The sequence below is a fragment of the Petromyzon marinus genome, chromosome 59, assembly GCF_048934315.1.
Source record: "Petromyzon marinus isolate PM22_M1 ecotype Great Lakes invasive population chromosome 59, UKy_Petmar_22M1.pri1.0, whole genome shotgun sequence".
Taxonomy (NCBI): domain Eukaryota; kingdom Metazoa; phylum Chordata; class Hyperoartia; order Petromyzontiformes; family Petromyzontidae; genus Petromyzon; species Petromyzon marinus.
Window position 1 is genome coordinate 21496543 of NC_133725.1, and position 23700 is coordinate 21520242.

General features: G+C 56.2%; 1 protein-coding gene across 5 annotated transcripts in view; it reads left to right on the plus strand.

Annotated features, from left to right (window-relative positions):
• Positions 1 to 1140: 1140 nt before the first annotated feature.
• Positions 1141 to 23700, plus strand: part of LOC142905952 (fructosamine-3-kinase-like) — a 51633-nt gene continuing 29073 nt past the window's right edge. For 2 of the 5 annotated variants that reach the window (XR_012929979.1, XR_012929980.1), the window contains exon 1: positions 1141 to 1412. The gene's annotated coding sequence lies outside the window, so the exon portion shown is untranslated. The remainder of the gene's footprint in view (positions 1413 to 23700) is intronic. The other 3 variants (XR_012929981.1, XR_012929978.1, XR_012929977.1) reach the window with 3 other exon arrangements.

The window sequence follows — 23700 nt, forward strand, 5'->3', positions numbered from 1 at the left end:
CCCGCAACAAACAAAAAACATGAACAAGAAAACATATTAAACTATTGCCATTGTAGTGCGTATTAATGTGGTGCTGCACTCTGATGTTGTAGAACATTTATTAAAAAGTATTTAATTAAGTGGAACGTGTTGTCTATTTTTATTTAAAATTGCGCATTTTGATGTGACATCACATTTCTCAAACCCCCCCCCCCCGTCACACATCGTCACAAATGTCTGCCAACCCCCCAAGTGCGTGACGTCATTTATGGACGGCCCCCAAGAGGTGGCACTACGCACCTACTCTGTTGACACATTCATTGTCTCATGTGTTGCTTTCTCAACTGTGGTCTGTTGAAGAATATCATGTATATTCTTGCCGACGCAGATAAAGAAACACAGGTGCTCAGATCGCTGGCTTTGCCCGAATTACAGGCCACCACGCAGCGATAAGGAGCCCGCAGCGCTGACGTAATCAAATGCAGCGATGCCGTCATCAGATGCAGCGATTACGCCATCGACTACAGCGATGACATCGATTAGTGATGACGTCATCAATTACAGTGACGACGTCAATTTCAGTGAAGAAGGCATCGAATACAGTGATGACGTCATATATGGCAGTGATTACGTCGCTGGCTTTACCCAAAAAGGGCGGAGCCAATGGCTCGGGCCTTATTGCGTCACCAAACGTCACGTGACCCCCAGGCACAGCTGCTGGGAAATGGCAGTTGACACGAGATGCTATCACCTTGGCAACGCAAACAAGGACCAACTGCCCAGAGAAAGCTTTCTCCGACTAAAATCCTTGATGAAACTCTCAATCTGTGATCTTAAACTATGAACCTCGTTACCCACGCATCAAGTGCTCAATTTAAAGTAAAATTTAAATATTTTAAAAAATAATATTTTTTCTCGATGTGATCACAGTACTCTATTTGTTACTTCGTATAACTCCAACGCAAGAGGTGGCGCCACTCACCTCCACTGTTGACGAATTTGGAGTCTCCAGCGTCGCTTGCATCTGCTGCCGTCTCTTGAAGAACTTCATGGCTCCTGTTGGGGGCGCAAGAGACAAACGCAGCCGCTCAGCTCGCTCGCCCTGCCGGAGTGACGTAACGCCATTGGGGTCGGAGGTGAGAGCGCAGGAAGTGACGCAATTGGCCCCGCCTACCATGGGCGGAGCCAGATCACGTGCCCCCAGGCACCCTATGGGGGCAGAGGAAGCTGCCTCCGTATCAGCCAGTGCTCAAAGTTCTCGACGCGGCTTTTGCGTCTGCGATTTGAAACTCGGAACCTCTTCACCCACGTGTCGAGAGTTCAATGTTTGAATGCAATTTAATCGAGGCCACTGTCTTGGTATGGTACTTTGACTGTTGGTGTTTTGCCATCTTGCCCAAGCTTGGATTTGATGTTGACAAATCTACAAGAAGGTATGAGCTTGCACAGTTTGATTTTACATGACATTTATTCGTGACTTGACTACATTTTCTCAATCCTTACTCGAGTATCTTTAATTGCATTTTGTTGTTGATGCAACTGGCTAACCCGACCCTTCTGGACGTGTGTGAATGAGAACGTCAAAACTCATGTAAAATACAGATTCTGATTTATCTACACGCACACGCAGAAGGCAAACGCGGGTACCTGGCCTCTATGCAGCAGACACGAGTAATTTATTATCTTTCAGGATGTTATTTAGAACTTTATTGAATGTTATGTCACCAACCAAACATCGAGCATAGCAACAAATATCATGCAACACTCCGGAGACGGACACCTCCCTTACCGACCTCACCTCGTCCTCCTCACCCCTAGCCTCGTCCTCCTCACCCCTAGCCTCGTCCTCACCCCTAGCCTCGTCCTCCTCACCCCTAGCCTCGTCCTCCTCACCCCTAGCCTCGTCCTCCTCACCTCTAGCCTCGTCCTCCTCACCCCTAGCCTCGTCCTCCTCACCCCTCGTCCTCCTCACCCCTCGTCCTCCTCACCCCTCGCCCTCCTCACCCCTCGCCCTCCTCACCCCTCGCCCTCCTCACCCCTCGCCCTCCTCACCCCTCGCCCTCCTCACCCCTCGCCCTCCTCACCCCTCGCCCTCCTCACCCCTCGTTCTCCTCACCCCTCGTTCTCCTCACCCCTCATCTTCTCGCCTCGTCCTCACCGCTCGCCTCGCCTCATCCTCACCCCTCACCTCGTCCACCTCACCCGTCGTCCTCAACCCTCACCTCGTTCTCACCCCTCGCCTCTCGTTCTACTCACCTCGTCCTTACCCCTCACCTCGTTCTCACCTCATCCTCACACGGCTACCTGCACTCTATGTAGTAGACGTGAATAATTGACTATAATTCAGATTGTTATTAATAACTTCATTACATGTTTTGTCACGAATCAAACATCACCTCCTCCTCACCCTTCACCTCGTCCTCACCCCGTCCTCGCATCTCGCCTCGTCCTCCTCACCCCGTTCACCTTCACCCCTCGTTCTCACCCCTCGCCTCGTCCTCCTCACCCTTCACCTCGTCCTTCTCATCCCTCAGCTCGTATTCCTCACCCCTCACCTCGCCCTCACTTCGTCCTCCTCACCCCTCACCTCGTCCTCGCCTCGTCCTCACCCCTTGCCTCGTCATCTTTACCCCTTAGCTCATCCTCCTCACCCTCACCTCGTCCTTCTCTAACCCCTCGCTCTCCTCACCTCGTCCTCACCCATCACCTCGTCCTCCTCACCCATCGCCTCGTTCTCCTCAACCCTCGTTCTCACCCCTCGTTCTCCTCACCCCTCACTTCGTCCTCCTCACCCCTCACCTCGTCCTCGCCTCGTCCTCACCCCTTGCCTCGTCATCTTTACCCCTTAGCTCATCCTCCTCACCCTCACCTCGTCCTTCTCTAACCCCTCGCTCTCCTCACCTCGTCCTCACCCATCACCTCGTCCTCCTCACCCATCGCCTCGTTCTCCTCAACCCTCGTTCTCACCCCTCGTTCTCCTCACCCCTCACTTCGTCCTCCTCACCCCTCACCTCGTCCTCGCCTCGTCCTCCTCACCCCTTGCCTCGTCATCTTTACCCCTCAGCTCATCCTCCTCACCTCGTCCTCCTCACCCCTCACCTCGTCCTCCTCAGCTCGTCCTCTCAACCCTCACGTCGTCCGCTTGACCTTTCACCTCGTCCACACCCCTCACCTCATCCTCACCCATCACTTCGTCTTCCTCCCCCCTCACCTCGTCCTCCTCACCCCTCGACTCGTCCTTCTCACCCCTCATCCTCCTCACCCCTCGTCCTCCTCACCCCTCGTCCTCCTCACCCCTCGACTCGTCCTCTCACCTCAGCTCGTCCTCTCACCTCAGCTCGTCCTCCTCACCCGTCGTCGTCCTCCTCACCCGTCGTCGTCCTCACCGCTCACCTCGTCCTTCTCACCCCTCACCTCTCCCTCGCCTCGTCCTCCTCACCCTTAGCTCGTCCTCACTCCTCGTCCTCCCCTCCCCTCGCTGTCCTCACCATTTGCCTCGTCCTCCTCACCCCACACCTCGTTCTTCTTACCCCTCATCTTGTCCTCCTCAATACTCGACTCGTCCTACTCACCCCTCACCCTCCTCACCCCTCGTCACCCCTCGTCCTCCTCACCCATCGTCCTCCTCACACATCGTCCTCCTCACCGCTCGTTCTCCTCACCCCTCGTTCTCCTCACCCCTCAGCTCGTCTTCCTCACCCCTCACCTCACCTCGTCCACCGCACCCCGCGCCTCGTCATCCTCACGCCTCGCCCACCTCACCCCTCACCTCGTCCTTCTCACCCACACCGCGTTCTTCTTACCCCTCACCTCTTCCTCCTCACCCCTCGACTCGTCCTTCGCACCCCTCACCTCCTTACCTCTCGTCCTCCTCACCCCTCGTTCTCCTCACCCCTCGTCCTCCTCACCCCTCGTCCTCCTCACCCCTCGCTCTCCTCACCCCTCGTCTTCCTCACCCCTCGCTCTCCTCAACCCTCGTCCTCACCTCGTTTTTCTTCTCACCCCCCGTCCTCACCCCTCGCTCTCCTCAGCCCTCGCCTCGTCCTCCTCACCCACACACCTCGTTCTTCTTACGTCTCACCCCCCGTCCTCCTCACTTCTCATCCTCCTCACCCCTCGCTCGTCCACCGCACCCTGCTCCTCATCCTCCTCACCCCTCACCTCGTCCTCCTTACCCCTCACGTCGTCCGCTTGACCCCTCACCTCGTCCTCTTGACCCCTCACCTCATTCTCACCCCTCACCTCATTCTCACCCCTCACCTCGTCCACCTCACTTGTCCTCAACCCTCACCTCGTTCTCACCCCTCACCTCGTCCTCACCCCCACAACTCGTTCTTCTTACTCCTCACCCCTCACTCTCCTCGGCCCTCGTCCTCCTCACTCTCGTCCTCCTCACCCCTCGCCCTCCTCACCCCTCGCCCTCCTCACCCCTCGCCCTCCTCACCCCTCGCCCTCCTCACCCCTCGCCCTCCTCACCCCTCGCCCTCCTCACCCCTCGCCCTCCTCACCCCTCGCCCTCCTCACCCCTCGCCCTCCTCACCCCTCGCCCTCCTCACCCCTCATCTTCTCACCTCGTTCTCCTCACCCCTCGCCTCGTCCTCACCCCCGTTCTACTCACCTCGTCCTCACCGCTCGCCTCATCCTCACCCCTCGCCTCATCCTCACCCCTCACCTCGTCCACCTCACCCGTCGTCCTCAACCCTCACCTCGTTCTCACCCCTCGCCTCTCGTTCTACTCACCTCGTCCTTACCCCTCACCTCGTTCTCACCTCATCCTCACACGGCTACCTGCACTCTATGTAGTAGACGTGAATAATTGACTATAATTCAGATTGTTATTAATAACTTTATTACATGTTTTGTCACGAATCAAACATCACCTCCTCCTCACCCTTCACCTCGTCCTCACCCCGTCCTCGCATCTCGCCTCGTCCTCCTCACCCCGTTCACCTTCACCCCTCGTTCTCACCCCTCGCCTCGTCCTCCTCGCCTCGTCCTCCTCACCCTTCACCTCGTCCTTCTCATCCCTCAGCTCGTATTCCTCACCCCTCACCTCGCCCTCACTTCGTCCTCCTCACCCCTCACCTCGTCCTCGCCTCGTCCTCACCCCTTGCCTCGTCATCTTTACCCCTTAGCTCATCCTCCTCACCCTCACCTCGTCCTTCTCTAACCCCTCGCTCTCCTCACCTCGTCCTCACCCATCACCTCGTCCTCCTCACCCATCGCCTCGTTCTCCTCAACCCTCGTTCTCACCCCTCGTTCTCCTCACCCCTCACTTCGTCCTCCTCACCCCTCACCTCGTCCTCGCCTCGTCCTCACCCCTTGCCTCGTCATCTTTACCCCTTAGCTCATCCTCCTCACCCTCACCTCGTCCTTCTCTAACCCCTCGCTCTCCTCACCTCGTCCTCACCCATCACCTCGTCCTCCTCACCCATCGCCTCGTTCTCCTCAATCCTCGTTCTCACCCCTCGTTCTCCTCACCCCTCACTTCGTCCTCCTCACCCCTCACCTCGTCCTCGCCTCGTCCTCCTCACCCCTTGCCTCGTCATCTTTACCCCTCAGCTTATCCTCCTCACCTCGTCCTCCTCACCCCTCACCTCGTCCTCCTCAGCTCGTCCTCTCAACCCTCACGTCGTCCGCTTGACCTTTCACCTCGTCCACACCCCTCACCTCATCCTCACCCATCACTTCGTCTTCCTCCCCCCTCACCTCGTCCTCCTCACCCCTCGACTCGTCCTTCTCACCCCTCATCCTCCTCACCCCTCGTCCTCCTCACCCCTCGCCTCATCTTCCTCACCCCTCACCTCATCTTCCTCACCCATCGTCCTCCTCACCCCTCGTCCTCCTCACCCCTCGACTCGTCCTCTCACCTCAGCTCGTCCTCCTCACCCGTCGTCGTCCTCACCGCTCACCTCGTCCTTCTCACCTCTCCCTCGCCTCGTCCTCCTCACCCTTAGCTCGTCCTCACTCCTCGTCCTCCCCTCCCCTCGCTGTCCTCACCATTTGCCTCGTCCTCCTCACCCCACACCTCGTTCTTCTTACCCCTCATCTTGTCCTCCTCACCACTCGACTCGTCCTACTCACCCCTCACCTCACCCTCCTCACCCCTCGTCACCCCTCGTCCTCCTCACCCATCGTCCTCCTCACACATCGTCCTCCTCACCGCTCGTTCTCCTCACCCCTCACCTCACCTCGTCCACCGCACCCCGCGCCTCGTCATCCTCACGCCTCGCCCACCTCACCCCTCACCTCGTCCTTCTCACCCACACCGCGTTCTTCTTACCCCTCACCTCTTCCTCCTCACCCCTCGACTCGTCCTTCGCACCCCTCACCTCCTTACCTCTCGTCCTCCTCACCCCTCGTTCTCCTCACCCCTCGTCCTCCTCACCCGTCGCTGTCCTCACCCCTCGCTCTCCTCAACCCTCGTCCTCACCTCGTTTTTCTTCTCACCCCCCGTCCTCACCCCTCGCTCTCCTCAGCCCTCGCCTCGTCCTCCTCACCCACACACCTCGTTCTTCTTACGTCTCACCCCCCGTCCTCCTCACTTCTCATCCTCCTCACCCCTCGCTCGTCCACCGCACCCTGCTCCTCATCCTCCTCACCCCTCACCTCGTCCTCCTTACCCCTCACGTCGTCCGCTTGACCCCTCACCTCGTCCTCTTGACCCCTCACCTCATTCTCACCCCTCACCTCATTCTCACCCCTCACCTCGTCCACCTCACTTGTCCTCAACCCTCACCTCGTTCTCACCCCTCACCTCGTCCTCACCCCCACAGCTCGTTCTTCTTACTCCTCACCCCTCACTCTCCTCAGCCCTCGTCCTCCTCACTCTCGTCCTCCTCACTCTCGTCCTCCTCACTCTCGTCCTCCTCACTCTCGTCCTCCTCACCCCTCGTCCTCCTCACCCCTCGTCCTCCTCACCCCTCACTCTCCTCACCCCTCGTCCTCCTCACCCCTCGTCCTCCTCACCCCTCGTCCTCCTCACCCCTCGTCTTCCTCACCCCTCGTCTTCCTCACCCCTCGTCTTCGGCACCCCTCGTCCTCCTCACCCCTCGTCCTCCTCACCCCTCGTCCTCCTCACCCCTCGTCCTCCTCACCCCTCGCCTCATCTTTCTCACCCATCGTCCTCCTCACTCCTCGTCTGCCTCACGTTTTACCTCGTCCTCCTCACCCCTCGACTCATCCTCACCCCTCACCTCTCGACTCATCCTCACCCCTCACCTCGTCCACCTCACCCGTCGTCCTCAACCCTCACCCCGTTCTCACCCCTCGCCTCTCGTTCTACTCACCTCGTCGTTACCCCTCACCTCGTTCTCACCTCATCCTCACACGGCTACCTGCACTCTCTGTAGTAGACGTGAATAATTGACTATAATTCAGATTGTTATTAATAACTTTATTACATGTTTTGTCACGAATCAAACATCACCTCCTCCTCACCCTTCACCTCGTCCTCAGCCCGTCCTCGCATCTCGCCTCGTCCTCCTCACCCCGTTCTCCTTCACCCCTCGTTCTCACCCCTCACCTCGTCCTCCTCACCCCTCACCTCGTCCTTCTCATCCCTCAGCTCGTATTCCTCACCCCTCACCTCGCCCTCACTTCGTCCTCCTCACCCCTCACCTCGTCCTCGCCTCGTCCTCGCCTCGTCCTCACCCCTTGCCTCGTCATCTTTACCCCTTAGCTCATCCTCCTCACCCTCACCTCGTCCTTCTCTAACCCCTCGCTCTCCTCACCTCGTCCTCACCCATCACCTCGTCCTCCTCACCCATCGCCTCGTCCTCCTCAACCCTCGTTCTCACCCCTCGCCTCCTCACCGCTCGCCTCGTCCTCCTCACCCCTCGTTCTCCTCACCCCTCGTTCTCCTCACCCCTCGTTCTCCTCACCCCTCACTTCGTCCTCCTCACCCCTCACCTCGTCCTCCTCACCCCTCACCTCGTCCTCCTCACCCCTCACCTCGTCCTCTTCACCCCTCACCTCGTCTTCCTCAGCTCGTCCTCTTCACCTCACCCCTCGCCTCGTCCTCCTCACCCCTCGTTCTCCTCACCCCTCGCCTCGTACTCACCCCTCACTTCATCCTCCTCACCCCTCACTTCGTCCTCCTCACCCCTCACCTCGTCCTCGCCTCGTCCTCACCCCTTGCCTCGTCATCTTTACCCCTCAGCTCATCCTCCTCACCCTCACCTCGTCCTCCTCACCCGTCACCTCGTCCTCCTCAGCTCGTCCTCTTCACCCCTCGTCCTCCTCACCTCGTCCTCCTCACCCCTCAGCTCGTCTTCCTCACCTCGTCCTCACCCCTCAGGTCGTCCGCTTGACCTTTCACCTCGTCCACACCCCTCACCTCATCCTCACCCATCACCTCGTCTTCCTCACCCCTCACCTCATCCGCTTTACCCCTCAGCTCGTCCTCCTCACCCCTCGTCCTCCTCACCCCTCAGCTCGTCTTCCTCACCCCTCACCTCGTCCTCCTCACCCCTCGTCCTCCTCACCCCTCGCCTCATCTTCCTAACCCATCGCTCTCCTCACCCCTCGTCCGCCTCACCTTTTACCTCGTCCTCCTCACCCCTCGACTCGTCCTCTCACCTCAGCTCGTCCTCCTCACCCGTCGTCGTCCTCACCGCTCACCTCGTCCTTCTCACCCCTCACCTCTCCCTCGCCTCGTCCTCCTCACCCTTAGCTCGTCCTCACTCCTCGTCCTCCCCTCCCCTCGCTGTCCTCACCATTTGCCTCGTCCTCCTCACCCCACACCTCGTTCTTCTTACCCCTCATCTTGTCCTCCTCACCACTCGACTCGTCCTACTCACTCCTCACCTCACCCTCCTCACCCCTCGTCACCCCTCGTCCTCCTCACCCATCGTCCTCCTCACACATCGTCCTCCTCACCGCTCGTTCTCCTCACCCCTCGTTCTCCTCACCCCTCAGCTCGTCTTCCTCACCCCTCACCTCACCTCGTCCACCGCACCCCGCGCCTCGTCATCCTCACGCCTCGCCCACCTCACCCCTCACCTCGTCCTTCTCACCCACACCGCGTTCTTTTTACCCCTCACCTCTTCCTCCTCACCCCTCGACTCGTCCTCCTCACCCCTCGCTCTCCTCACCCCTCGTCTTCCTCACCCCTCGCTCTCCTCACCCCTCGCTCTCCTCACCCCTCGCTCTCTTCACCCCTCGCTCTCCTCAACCCTCGTCCTCACCTCGTTTTTCTTCTCACCCCCCGTCCTCACCCCTCGCTCGTCCACCGCAACCTGCTCCTCACCAACTTATCCCTCGTCCTCCTCACCCCTCCTCCTCCTCACCCCTCGCTCTCCTCAGCCCTCGCCTCGTCCTCCTCACCCCCACACCTCGTTCTTCTTACTTCTCACCCCCCGTCCTCCTCACTTCTCGTCCTACTCACCCCTCACCCCTCGTCCTCCTCACCCCTCACGCCTCATCTTCCTCACCCATCGTCCTCCTCACCCCTCGTCCGCCTCACCTTTCACCTCGTCCTCCTCACCCCTCGACTCGTCCTCACCTCTCACCTCAGCTCGTCCTCCTCACCCGTCGTCGTCCTCACCGCTCACCTCGTCCTCCTCACCCCTCACCTCTCCCTCGCCTCGTCCTCCTCACCCTTAGCTCGTCCTCCTCGTCCTCCCCTCCCCTCGCTGTCCTCACCATTTGCCTCGTCCTCCTCACCCCACACCTCGTTCTTCTTACCCCTCATCTTGTCCTCCTCACCACTCGACTCGTCCTACTCACCCCTCACCTCACCCTCCTCACCCCTCGTCCTCCTCACCCATTGTCCTCCTCACCCATTGTCCTCCTCACCGCTCGTTCTCCTCACCCCTCGTTCTCCTCACCCCTCAGCTCGTCTTCCTCACCCCTCACCTCGTCCACCGCACCCCGCGCCTCGTCATCCTCACGCCTCGCCCGCCTCACCCCTCACCTCGTCCTTCTCACCCACACCGCGTTCTTCTTACCCCTCACCTCTTCCTCCGCACCCCTCGCTGTCCTCACCCCTCGCTCTCTTCACCCCTCGCTCTCCTCAACCCTCGTCCTCACCCCCGCACCTCGTTTTTCTTCTCACCCCCCGTCCTCACCCCTCGCTCGTCCACTGCACCCTGCTCCTCACCTCCTCACCCCTCGTCCTCCTCACCCCTCGTCCTCCTCACTACTCGTCCTCCTCACCCCTCGCTCTCCTTACCCCTCGCTCTCCTCACGCCTCGCTCTCCTCAGCCCTCGCCTCGTCCTCCTCACCCCTCGTCCTCCTCACCCCCAAACCTCGTTCTTCTTACTTCTCACCCCCCGTCCTCCTCACTTCTCATTCTCCTCACCCCTCGCTCGTCCACCGCACCCTGCTCCTCATCCTCCTCACCCCTCACCTCGTCCTCCTTACCCCTCACGTCGTCCGCTTGACCCCTCACCTCGTCCTCTTGATCCCTCACCTCGTTCTCACCTCGTCCACCTCACTTGTCCTCAACCCTCACCTCGTTCTCACCCCTCACCTCGTCCTCCTCACCCCCACAGCCCGTTCTTCTTACTCCTGACACCTCATCCTCCTCACCCCTCGTCCTCCTCACCCTTCGCCTCATCTTCCTCACCCATCGTCCTCCTCACCCCTCTTCCGCCTCACCTTTTACCTCGTCCTCCTCACCCCTCGACTCGTCCTCACCTCAGCTCGTCGTCCTCACCCGTCGTCGTCCTCACCGCTCACCTCGTCCTCGCCTTGTCCTCCTCACCCTTAGCTGGTCCTCACTCCTCGTCCTCCCCTCGCTGTCCTCACCATTTGCCTCGTCCTCCTCACCCCACACCTCGTTCCACTTACCCCTCATCTTGTCCTCCTCACCACTCGACTCGTCCTACTCACCCCTCACCTCACCTCACCCTCCTCACCCATTGTCCTCACCCATTGTCCTCCTCACCCATTGTCCTCCTCACCGCTCGTTCTCCTCACCCCTCGTTCTCCTCACCCCTCAGCTCGTCATTCTCACCCCTCACCTCACCTTGTCCACCGCACCCCGCGCCTCGTCATCCTCACGCCTCGCCCACCTCACCCCTCACCTCGTCCTTCTCACCCACACCGCGTTCTTCTTACCCCTCACCTCTTCCTCCTCACCCCTCGACTCGTCCTCCGCACCCCTCACCTCCTCACCCCTCTTCCTTCTCACCCCTCGCTCTCCTCACCCCTCGTCCTCCTCACCCCTCGCTCTCCTCACCCCTCGCCTCGTCCTGCTCACCCCTCGTCCTCCTCACCCCCACACCTCGTTCTTCTTACTTCTCACCCCCCGTCCTCCTCACTTCTCGTCCTCCTCACCCCTCGCTCGTCAACCGCACCCTGCTCCTCATCCTCCTCACCCCTCACCTCGTCCTCCTTACCCCTCACGTCGTCCGCTTGACCCCTCACCTCGTCCTCTTGACCCCTCACCCCTTTCTCACCCCTCACCTCGTCCACCTCACTTGTCCTCAACCCTCACCTCGTTCTCACCCCTCACCTCGTCCTCCTCACCCCCACGGCTCATTCTTCTTACTCCTCACCTCTCACTCTCCTCACCCCTCGTCCTCCTCACCCCTCGTCCTCCTCACCCCTCGTCGTCCTCACCCCTCGTCCTCCTCACCCCTCGTCCTCCTCACCTTTCACCTCATCCTCCTCACCCCTCGACTCGTCCTCACCTCATCTTTCTCACCCATCGTCCTCTTCACCCCTTGTCCACCTCACCTTTCACCTCGTCCTCCTCACCCCTCGACTCGTCCTCACCTCTCACCTCAGCTCGTCCTCACCCGTCGTCGTCCTCACCGCTCACCTCGTCCTCCTCACCCCTCACCTCGTTCTTCTTACCCCTCATCTTGTCCTCCTCACCACTCGACTCATCCTACTCACCCCTCACCTCACCTCACCCTCCTCACCCCTCGTCCTCACCCATTGTCCTCCTCACCGCTCGTTCTCCTCACCCCTCAGCTCGTCTTCCTCACCCCTCACCTCGTCCACCGCACCCCGCGCCTCGTCATCCTCACGCCTCGCCCGCCTCACCCCTCACCTCGTCTTTCTCACCCACACCGCGTTCTTCATACCCCTCACCTCTTCCTCCTCACCCCTCGACTCGTCCTCCTCACCCCTCGTCCTCCTCACCCCCCGTCCTCCTCACCCCCACACCTCGTTCTTCTTCTCACCCCCCGTCCTCCTCGCCCCTCGTCCTCCTCACCCCTCGCTCGTCCACCGCACCCCGCTCCTCATCCTCCTCACCCCTCACCTCGTCCTCCTTACCCCTCACGTCGTCCGCTTGACCCCTCACCTCGCCCTCTTGACCCCTCACCTCATTCTCACCCCCTCACCTCGTCCACCTCACTTGTCCTCAACCCTCACCTCGTTCTCACCCCTCACCTCGTCCTCACCCCCACAGCTCGTTCTTCTTACTCCTCACCCCTCACTCTCCTCACCCCTCGTCCTCCTCACCCCTCGTCCTCCTCACCCCTCGTCCTCCTCACCCCTCGTCCTCCTCACCCCCCGTCCTCCTCACCCCTCGTTCTCCTCACCCCTCGTTCTCCTCACCCCTCGTCTTCGGCACCCCTCGTCCTCCTCACCCCTCGTCCTCCTCACCCCTCGTCCTCCTCACACCTCAGCTCGTCTTCCTCACCCCTCGTCCTCCTCACCCCTCAGCTCGTCCTCCTCACCCCTCACCTCGTCCTCCTCACCCCTCACCTCCTGACCTCGTTCTTCTTACCCTTCACCTCGTCCTCCTCACCCCTTGCCTCATCCTCCTCACCCGCTCCTGACACGGCCAACGCACACGCCGATGGCAACCTCACTTAGGGCACGGCACACCGACTTAGCATCACCCTCATTTATACCTCCACGTTTATCGGCCTCGTTCTATCGTGACGGCCAAGACGCTGGACGTTTGTGATAAAGAACTTCGTAGCTCATCGGATTCCTCCTCCAGTGTACAAATAAATAAATATCACGGCTCTGATCTCTTTGCGGCGCCGCAGTGGCGTTCATCACTCGCCGCCACCCCATGGCACGACTACGACGCCCTCTGTTGGACGCTGTGTGTCATCAACATTGTTGTCTGTGATTACACTCAACACATCGTTGTTGTTGTTGTAAGTGATTACACTCAACACAACGTCGTTGTGTGTAATTACACTCAACACAACGTCGTTGTGAGTGATTACACTAAACACAACGTTGTTGTTTGTGATTACACTCAACACAACGTCGTTGCGTCTCATCAATATTTTTGTGTGTGATTACACACACAACAACGTTGTGTTTAATCACGCAACAATGTTGCGTGTAATCACTCACATATTGAGTGATTACACACTCGGCGTGTGTCTGTAGCAGTTGTACGTGTACCGCTTGTCGTAGATGTTCGCGGTTTGAATCCAGCGGCCGCCCTGTTTAATGCTACAGGCGTGTTCACCGCAAAGACACCATGTGCCGTCTGCTTCAGTGGACGTTGAAGATCCCAGCGTCATGGACCAGATTAACCGAATTAAATACAATTGCCCGCAAATTACCCAGTTGGAATATACTGTGCCTAGTAATCATTGCTGGGAAATGTGGTAGAACCCTCCTGAAAAGAGCCAGTAGGGCTATCCTGGCTAAAACTGACCACCCACCCCCTCGTGTGGCATGCTAGCCTTAATAGGTGCTCGCTAACAGCACTTATTTATCGAACAGACTGTTAAATGAAGGGACTGTGTCTTCATTTGAGTCCCTGACTGTGTAACCTGGTACATAAGGGTGCCACGTGTGGTGGGATGTTAACTCCTTCACCAGGTATGCAAGAGGTCGTGTGGTCGATCTGGACCCTGACGCCTGTATATTTGGAGTTTGCATGTATCTCTCTCCCGTGGTCGCGTGGATTGTTCTCCAGGTCTTCCAGTTTTCCCCTCCATATTTAGAAACATGCGTTCAGAGCAGGAGTCTCAAACTCAACTTACCTGGGGGCCGCTGGAGGTAGAGTCTGGGTGAGGCTGGGCCGCATCAAGTATTCCAAAAAAAAGTGCAACTGATCCAATCTTCTCAATCTTTATTAATAACAGTTCAGAACATGAACGGTTCTTCAGAACATAGGCTTCTCTTACCTACTCCATGCTTCCAGAGACCTGGCAGCGCTTCCTCTTCTTACACAGCTGAGCCACATTTGGCTTGAGGGAGGAAGCAATTGAGACCCTCAGTATGGCTTGAAATGCTCATCAGTAAGTTTGGACCTGTACTTTGACTTATTAAAGTTCATGGTGCAAAAGAGCTTTTCACACAGATATGTGCTCCCAAAAAGGCACATGGTCTGCTTGAACATCCTGGAAAGCTCAGGGAAGGTGGGGGTGATATATTTACATGTTTTTATCCCAATACCTGAGTATTTGGGATCTTATTTAGTATGCCCTTTCTATATATTCTGAGAGGTATTTGAAAACTTTATCATTGTTCATGCTTTTTTTGAGCACTTCGTTTTTTTTTATCATTATTAAATTCATAAATCGTGTTCTCTCTCAGGTGTTTATACCTTTCACATTCATAAATAAAGTGATCTAGATTTTCTTCTTTTTGTTCACATCCTACATATCCTTCTGCTCTAATGAATCTCTCTGGATGCCATTGAGCTAACTCTGGTGTCCATGTTACTCCACCTGTCTTAATTCTTAACATCAAGTGCATTGTCTCATGTTTTTTATCTTTTAATTTCTTGCTCTTTTTCATTAAATTGTTCTTGGTAAATTATTTTCTTTTGCAATTGCACATATCTGTCCTTTTTCCTTTTCTTTGTTTCTCTTGTAATAATAATCTATAACTTCTTTATAATATTCAGGTTCTAACCACCATTTGGCTTTTGTTCTTGCCACCCATCTCATGCTATTTGCTATCCATGTAATTATTTTCCCTTTCCTATTGCAACACTCTGTTGTCTTTATTAGGTCACTGATTACACTTGTTGAGTCCGCCCACTTCCTAAGTCCTCTGTACCTTGCACTGAGTGACAGGATATATTTTCCTTCCACTTGGTGTCACTCCGGAATCACGTTTCAACCAAGTGACTAACGTTGCTAATTCGCGTTGGCTAACTTGTCAACAAACACCGGAAGCTGTCACGAGCCTGAGCTATGGTAAAAAAAATAATTAAAAAATAAAAAATTGATGTCAAATAGTGGGCCACAAAATATCGTTCCGCGGGCCACAATTGGCCTGCGGGCCGCGAGTTTGAGACCCCTGGTTTAGAGTATTTTACTGCTATAAATTTCCACAAGATGAGCCACTCCGTTAAAACTAAAATTTGTGACCAGATCGCTTCTTAAAAAGAGCTATATGGTTCACTTACCTGGTAAAATAAAAAGTTACATTTCAAATAATCACCACGGTAATGTGTCACCCACACGACCTTGAACTCGAGGCATCGCGCAGAACGCGGCATGCAGTGTGGGATTAGCTGGGTGGTGCAGGGAGCTGCTACTACTTGCAGAGGGGGGCGGGGCAGGGGGGGACTGAGTCCTCTTGCATAATTGACTTGCGGATTGACCGATGCATAGACGAAAAGATAGCACGTGAATGAATGAGTGTACGGCTGGACTGCAAATGAATGGACAATATTCTTCATCGCCATTTTAAAAAAACTTAACATTGTAATCCATCACCCTGTACATCTGCTGAACCAACGTATCCTACAGCAGCATATGAGTGTGTTTTCATACATTGCCTGAGTGTGTGTTTCTTGCGTATGATCGGTATGTGTTTTACGCATGATCCATATTTGATATCACACAAGATATTTGCCTGTTTTTCTAATGATCTGCACGTGTTTCACGCAATAATCTCTGGGTTTCACAAATGTTCTGTGTGGGTGGCCGGGACCACCCTCAGCTGCCTTTTTCTCCCGAGTTGCGATGTGTACACATCGTACCAGATACTAATTTAAGGCTGAACCGACCTCTCGAGATCCAGGACGCAGTGGTGATGGTGGCTGTAAGCGGGAATCGAGCTCGGGTCGCCTCGTCCTCCTCACCCCTCACCTCGTCCTCGCCTCGTCATCTTTACCCCTTGCCTCGTCATCTTTACCCCTTAGCTTATCCTCCTCACCCTCACCTCGTCCTTCTCTAACCCCTCGCTCTCCTCACCTCGTCCTCACCCATCACCTCGTCCTCCTCACCCATTGCCTCGTCCTCCTCAACCCTCGTTCTCACCCCTCGCCTCCTCCTCACCCCTCGCCTCGTCCTCCTCACCCCTCGTCCTCCTCACCCCTCACCTCGTCCTTCTCATCCCTCAGCTCGTATTCCTCACCCCTCACCTCGCCCTCACTTCGTCCTCCTCACCCGTCACCTCGTCCTCGCCCTCGTCATCTTTACCCCTTAGCTCATCCTCCTCACCCTCACCTCGTCCTCCTCACCCCTCAGCTCGTCTTCCTCACCTCGTCCTCACCCCTCACGTCGTCCGCTTGACCTTTCACCTCGTCCACACCCCTCACCTCATCCTCACCCATCACCTCGTCTTCCTCACCCCTCACCTCATCCGCTTTACTCCTCAGCTCGTCCTCCTCACCCCTCGTCCTCCTCACCCCTCAGCTCGTCTTCCTCACCCCTCACCTCGTCCTCCTCACCCCTCGACTCGTCCTTCTCACCCCTCATCCTCCTCACCCCTCGTCCTCCTCACCCCTCGTCCTCCTCACCCCTCGTCCTCCTCACCCCTCGCCTCATCTTTCTCACCCATCGTCCTCCTCACCCCTCGACTTCGCCACCCCTCGTCCTCCTCACCCCTCGTCCTCCTCACCCCTCGTCCTCCTCACCCCTCGTCCTCCTCACCCCTCGTCCTCCTCACCCCTCGTTCTCTTCACTCGTTCTCCTCACCCCTCTCCTCGTCCTCCTCACACCTCATCTCGTCCTCCTCACACCTCATCTCGTCCTCACCCCTCACCTCCTGACCTCGTTCTTCTTACCCTTCACCTCGTCCTCCTCACCCCTTGCCTCGTCCTCCTCACCCGCTCCTGACACGGCCAACACACACGCCCATGGCAACCTCACTTAGGGCACGGCACACCGACTTAGCATCACCCTCATTTATACCTCCACGTTTATCGGCCTCGTTCTATCGTGACGGCCAAGACGCTGGACGTTTGTGATAAAGAACTTCGTAGCTCATCGGATTCCTCCTCCAGTGTACAAATAAATAAATATCACGGCTCTGATCTCTTTGCGGCGCCGCAGTGGCGTTCATCACTCGCCGCCTCCCCATGGCACGACTACGACGCCCTCTGTTGGACGCTGTGTGTCATCAACATTGTTGCCTGTGATTACACTCAACACATCGTTGTTGTTGTTGTTGTAAGTGATTACACTCAACACAACGTCGTTGTGTGTAATTACACTCAACACAACGTCGTTGTGAGTGATTACACTCAACACAATGTCGTTTTGAGTGATTACACTCAACACAACGTTGTTGTTTGTGATTACACTCAACACAACGTCGTTGCGTCTCATCAATATTTTTGTGTGTGATTACACACACAACAACGTTGTGTTTAATCACGCAACAATGTTGCGTGTAATCACTCACATATTGAGTGATTACACACTCGGCGTGTGTCTGTAGCAGTTGTACGTGTGCCGCTTGTCGTAGATGTTCGCGGTTTGAATCCAGCGGCCGCCCTGTTTAATTCTACAGGCGTGTTCACTGCAAAGACACCATGTGCCGTCTGCTTCAGTGGACGTTGAAAATCCCAGCGTCATGGACCAGATTAACCGAATTAAATACAATTGCCCGCAAATTACCCAGTTGGAATATACTGTGCCTAGTAATCATTGCTGGGAAATGTGGTAGAACCCTCCTGAAAAGAGCCAGTAGGGCTATCCTGGGTAAAACTGACCACCCACCCCCTCGTGTGGCATGCTAGCCTTAATAGGTGCTCGCTAACAGAACTTATTTATCGAACAGACTGTTAAATGAAGGGACTGTGTCTTCATTTGAGTCCGTGACTGTGTAACCTGGTACATAAGGGTGCCGCGGTGGTGGGATGTTAACTCCTTCACCTGGTATGCAAGAGGTTGTGGGTTCGATCCGGACCCTGACGCCTGTATATTTGGAGTTTGCATGTCTCTCTCTCTCCCGTGGTCGCGTGGATTGTTCTCCAGGTCTTCCAGTTTTTCCCTCCATATTTAGAAACATGCGTTCAGAGCAGGAGTCTCAAACTCAACTTACCTGGGGGCCGCTGGAGGTAGAGTCTGGGTGAGGCTGGGCCGTATCAAGTATTCCAAAAAAAAGTGCAACTGATCCAATCTTCTCAATCTTTATTAATAACAGTTCAGAACATGAACGGTTCTTCAGAACATAGGCTTCTCTTACCTACTCCATGCTTCCAGAGACCTGGCAGCGCTTCCTCTTCTTACACAGCTGAGCCACATTTGGCTTGAGGGAGGAAGCAATTGAGACCCTCAGTATGGCTTGAAATGCTCATCAGTAAGTTTGGACCTGTACTTTGACTTATTAAAGTTCATGGTGCAAAAGAGCTTTTCACACAGATATGTGCTCCCAAAAAGGCACATGGTCCGCTTGAACATCCTGGAAAGCTCAGGAAAGGTGGGGGTGATATATTTACATGTTTTTATCCCAATACCTGAGTATTTGGGATCTTATTTAGTATGCCCTTTCTATATATTCTGAGAGGTATTTGAAAACTTTATCATTGTTCATGCTTTTTTGAGCACTTCGTTTTTCTTATCATTATTAAATTCATCAATCGTGTTCTCTCTCAGGTGTTTATACCTTTCACATTCATAAATAAAGTGATCTAGATTTTCTTCTTTTTGTTCACATTCTACATATCCTTCTGCTCTACCGAATCTCTCTGGATGCCATTGAGCTAACTCTGGTGTCCATGTTACTCCACCTGTCTTAATTCTTAACATCAAGTGCATTGTCTCATGTTTTATATCTTTTAATTTCTTGCTCTTTTTGATTAAATTGTTCTTGGTAAATTATTTTCTTTTGCGATTGCACATATCTGTCCTTTTTCCTTTTCTTTGTTTCTCTTGTAATAATAATCTATAACTTCTTTATAATATTCAGGTTCTTTTGTTCTTGCCACCCATCTCATGCTATTTGCTATCCATGTAATTATTTTCCCTTTCCTATTGCAACACTCTGTTGTCTTTATTAGGTGACTGATTACACTTGTTGAGTCCGCCCACTTCCTAAGTCCTCTGTACCTTGCACAGGGTGACAGGATATATTTTCCTTCCACTTGGTGTCACTCCGGAATCACGTTTCAACCAAGTGACTAACGTTGCTAATTCGCGTTGGCTAACTTGTCAACAAACACCGGAAGCTGTCACGAGCCTGAGCTATGGTAAAAAAAACATAATAATAAAAAAATAAAAAAATAATTGATGTCAAATAGTGGGCCACAAAATATCGTTCCGCGGGCCACAATTGGCCTGTATTTTACTGCTATAAATTTCCACAAGATGAGCCACTCCGTTAAAACTAACATTTGTGACCAGATCGCTTCTTAAAAAGAGCTATATGGCTCACTTACCTGGTAAAATAAAAAGTTACATTTCAAATAATCACCACGGTAATGTGTTACCCACACGACCTTGAACTTGAGGCATCGCGCAGAACGCGGCATGCAGTGTGGGGTTAGCTGGGTGGTGCAGGGAGCTGCTACTACTTGCAGAGGGGGGCGGGGCAGGGGGGGACTGAGTCCTCTTGCATAATTGACTTGCGGATTGACCGATGCATAGACGAAAAGATAGCACGTGAATGAATGAGTGTACGGCTGGACTGCAAAGGAATGGACAATATTCTTCATCGCCATTTTAAAAAAACTTTAAATTGTAATCCATCACCCTGTACATCTGCTGAACCAACGTATCCTACAGCAGCATATGAGTGTGTTTTCATACATTGCCTGAGTGTGTGTTTCTTGCGTATGATCGGTATGTGTTTTACGCATGATCCATATTTGATATCACACAAGATATTTGCCTGTTTTTCTAATGATCTGCACGTGTTTCACGCATAATCTCTGGGTTTCACACATGTTCTGTGTGGGTGGCCGGGACCACCCTCTGCTGCCTTTTTCTCCCGAGTTGCGATGTGTACACATCGTACCAGATACTAATTTAAGGCTGAACCGACCTCTCGAGATCCAGGACGCAGTGGTGATGGTGGCTGTAAGCGGGAATCGAGCTCGGGTCGCCTCGTCCTCCTCACCCCTCACCTCGTCCTTCTCATCCCTCAGCTCGTATTCCTCACCCCTCACCTCGCCCTCACTTCGTCCTCCTCACCCCTCACCTCGTCCTCGCCTCGTCCTCACCCCTCACCTCGTCCTTCTCATCCCTCAGCTCGTATTTTTCACCCCTCACCTCGCCCTCACTTCGTCCTCCTCACCCCTCACCTCGTCCTCGCCTCGTCATCTTTACCCCTTAGCTCATCCTCCTCACCCTCACCTCGTCCTTCTCTAACCCCTCGCTCTCCTCACCTCGTCCTCACCCATCACCTCGTCCTCCTCACCCATCGCCTCGTCTTCCTCACCCATCGCCTCGTCCTCCTCAACCCTCGTTCTCACCCCTCGCCTCCTCCTCACGCCTCGCCTCGTCCTCCTCACCCCTCGTTCTCCTCACCCCTCGCCTCGTACTCACCCCTCACTTCGTCCTCGTCACCCCTCACCTCGTCCTCGCCTCGTCCTCCTCACCCCTTGCCTCGTCATCTTTACCCCTCAGCTCATCCTCCTCACCCTCACCTCGTCCTCCTCACCCCTCACCTCGTCCTCCTCAGCTCGTCCTCCTCAGCTCGTCCTCTTCACCCCTCGTCCTCCTCACCTCGTCCTCCTCACCCCTCAGCTCGTCTTCCTCACCTCGTCCTCACCCCTCACGTCGTCCGTTTGACCTTTCACCTCGTCCACACCCCTCACCTCATCCTCACCCATCACCTCGTCTTCCTCACCCCTCACCTCATCCGCTTTACCCCTCAGCTCGTCCTCCTCACCCCTCGTCCTCCTCACCCCTTAGCTCGTCTTCCTCACCCCTCACCTCGTCCTCCTCACCCCTCGACTCTTCCTTCTCACCCCTCATCCTCCTCACCCCTCGTCCTCCTCACCCCTCGCCTCATCTTTCTCACCTATCGTCCTCCTCACCCCTCGTCTGCCTCACCTTTTACCTCGTCCTCCTCACCCCTCGACTCGTCCTCTCACCTCAGCTCGTCCTCCTCACCCGTCGTCGTCCTCACCGCTCACCTCGTCCTACTCACCCCTCACCTCTCCCTCGCCTCGTCCTCCTCACCCTTAGCTCGTCCTCACTCCTCGTCCTCCCCTCCCCTCGCTGTCCTCACCATTTGCCTCGTCCTCCTCACCCGACACCTCGTTCTTCTTACCCCTCATCTTGTCCTCCTCACCACTCGACTCGTCCTACTCACCCCTCACCTCACCCTCCTCACCCCTCGTCCTCCTCACCCCTCGTCCTCCTCACCCCTCGTCCTCCTCAACAATTGTCCTCCTCACACATTGTCCTCCTCACCGCTCGTTCTCCTCACCCCTCATTCTCCTCACCCCTCGTCCTCCTCACCCCTCGCTCTCCTCACCCCTCGTCTTCCTCACCCCTCGTCTTCCTCACCCCTCGCTCTCCTCACCCCTCGTCTTCCTCACCCCTCGCTCTCTTCACCCCTCGCTCTCCTCAACCCTCGTCCTCACCTCGTTTTTCTTCTCACCCCCCGTCCTCACCCCTCGCTCGTCCACCGCACCCTGCTCCTCACCTCCTCATCCTTCGTCCTCCTCACCCCTCGTCCTCCTCACCTCTCGTCCTCCTCACCCCTCGCTCTCCTCAGCCCTCGCCTCGTCCTCCTCACCCCCACACCTCCTTCTTCTTACTTCTCACCCCCCGTCCTCCTCACTTCTCGTCCTCCTCACCCCTCACCCCTCCTCACCCCTCACCTCTCCCTCACCTCGTCCTCCTCACCCTTAGCTCGTCCTCCTCGTCCTCCCCTCCCCTCGCTGTCCTCACCATTTGCCTCGTCCTCCTCACCCCACACCTCGTTCTTCTTACCCCTCATCTTGTCCTCCTCACCACTCGACTCGTCCTACTCACCCCTCACCTTACCCTCCTCACCCTTCGTCCTCCTCACCCATTGTCCTCCTCACCCATTGTCCTCCTCACCGCTCGTTCTCCTCACCCCTCGTTCTCCTCACCCCTCAGCTCGTCTTCCTCACCCCTCACCTCGTCCACCCCACCCCGCGCCTCGTCATCCTCGCGCCTCGCCCGCCTCACCCCTCACCTCGTCCTTCTCACCCACACCGCGTTCTTCTTACCCCTCACCTCTTCCTCCTCACCGCTCGACTCGTCCTCCACACCCCTCACCTACTCACCCCTCGCTCTCTTCACCCCTCGCTCTCCTCAACCCTCGTCCTCACCCCCACACCTCGTTTTTATTCTCACCCCCCGTCCTCACCCCTCGCTCGTCCACCGCACCCTGCTCCTCACCTCCTCACCCCTCGTCCTCCTCACCCCTCATCCTCCTCACCCCTCGCTGTCCTCACCCCTCGCTCTCCTCACGCCTCGCTCTCCTCAGCCCTCACCTCGTCCTCCTCGCCCCTCGTCCTCCTCACCCCTCGCTCATCCACCGCACCCGGCTCCTCATCCTCCTCACCCCTCACCTCGTCCTCCTTACCCCTCACGTCGTCCGCTTGACCCCTCACCTCATTCTCACCCCTCACCTCGTCCACCTCACTTGTCCTCAACCCTCACCTCGTTCTCACCCCTCACCTCGTCCTCACCCCCACAGCTCGTTCTTCTTACTCCTCACCCCTCACTCTCCTCACTCCTGTCCTCCTCACCCCTCTTCCTCCTCACTCTCGTCATCGTCACCCCTCGTCCTCCTCACCCCTCGCCTGATCTTCCTCACCCATCGTCCTCCTCACCCCTCGTCCGCCTCACCTTTTACCTCGTCCTCCTCACCCCTCGACTCGTCCTCACCTCAGTTCGTCCTCCTCACCCGTCGTCGTCCTCACCGCTCACCTCGTCCTCGCCTCGTCCTCCTCACCATTTGCCTCGTCCTCCTCACCCCACACCTCGTTCTTCTTACCCCTCATCTTGTCCTCACCACTCGACTTGTCCTACTCACCCCTCACCTCACCTCACCCTCCTCACCCATTGTCCTCACCCATTGTCCTTCTCACCCATTGTCCTCCTCACCGCTCGTTCTCCTCACCCCTCGTTCTCCTCACCCCTCAGCTCGTCATTCTCACCCCTCACCTCACCTTGTCCACCGCACCCCGCGCCTCGTCATCCTCACGCCTCGCCCGCCTCACCCCTCACCTCGTCCTTCTCACCCACACCGCGTTCTTCTTACCCCTCACCTCTTCCTCCTCACCCCTCGACTCGTCCTCCGCACCCCTCACCTCCTCACCCCTCGTCCTCCTCACCCCTCGCTCTCCTCACCCCTCGTCCTCCTCACCCCTCGTCCTCCTCACCCCTCGTCCTCATCACCCCTCGCTCTCCTCACCCCTCGCTCTCCTCACCCCTCGCCTCGTCCTCCTCACTCCTCGTCCTCCTCACCCCCACACCTCGTTCTTCTTACTTCTCACCCCCCGTCCTCCTCACTTCTCGTCCTCCTCACCCCTCGCTCGTCAACCGCACCCTGCTCCTCATCCTCCTCACCCCTCACCTCGTCCTCTTTACCCCTCACGTCGTCCGCTTGACCCCTCACCTCATCCTCTTGACCCCTCACCCCTTTCTCACCCCTCACCTCGTCCACCTCACTTG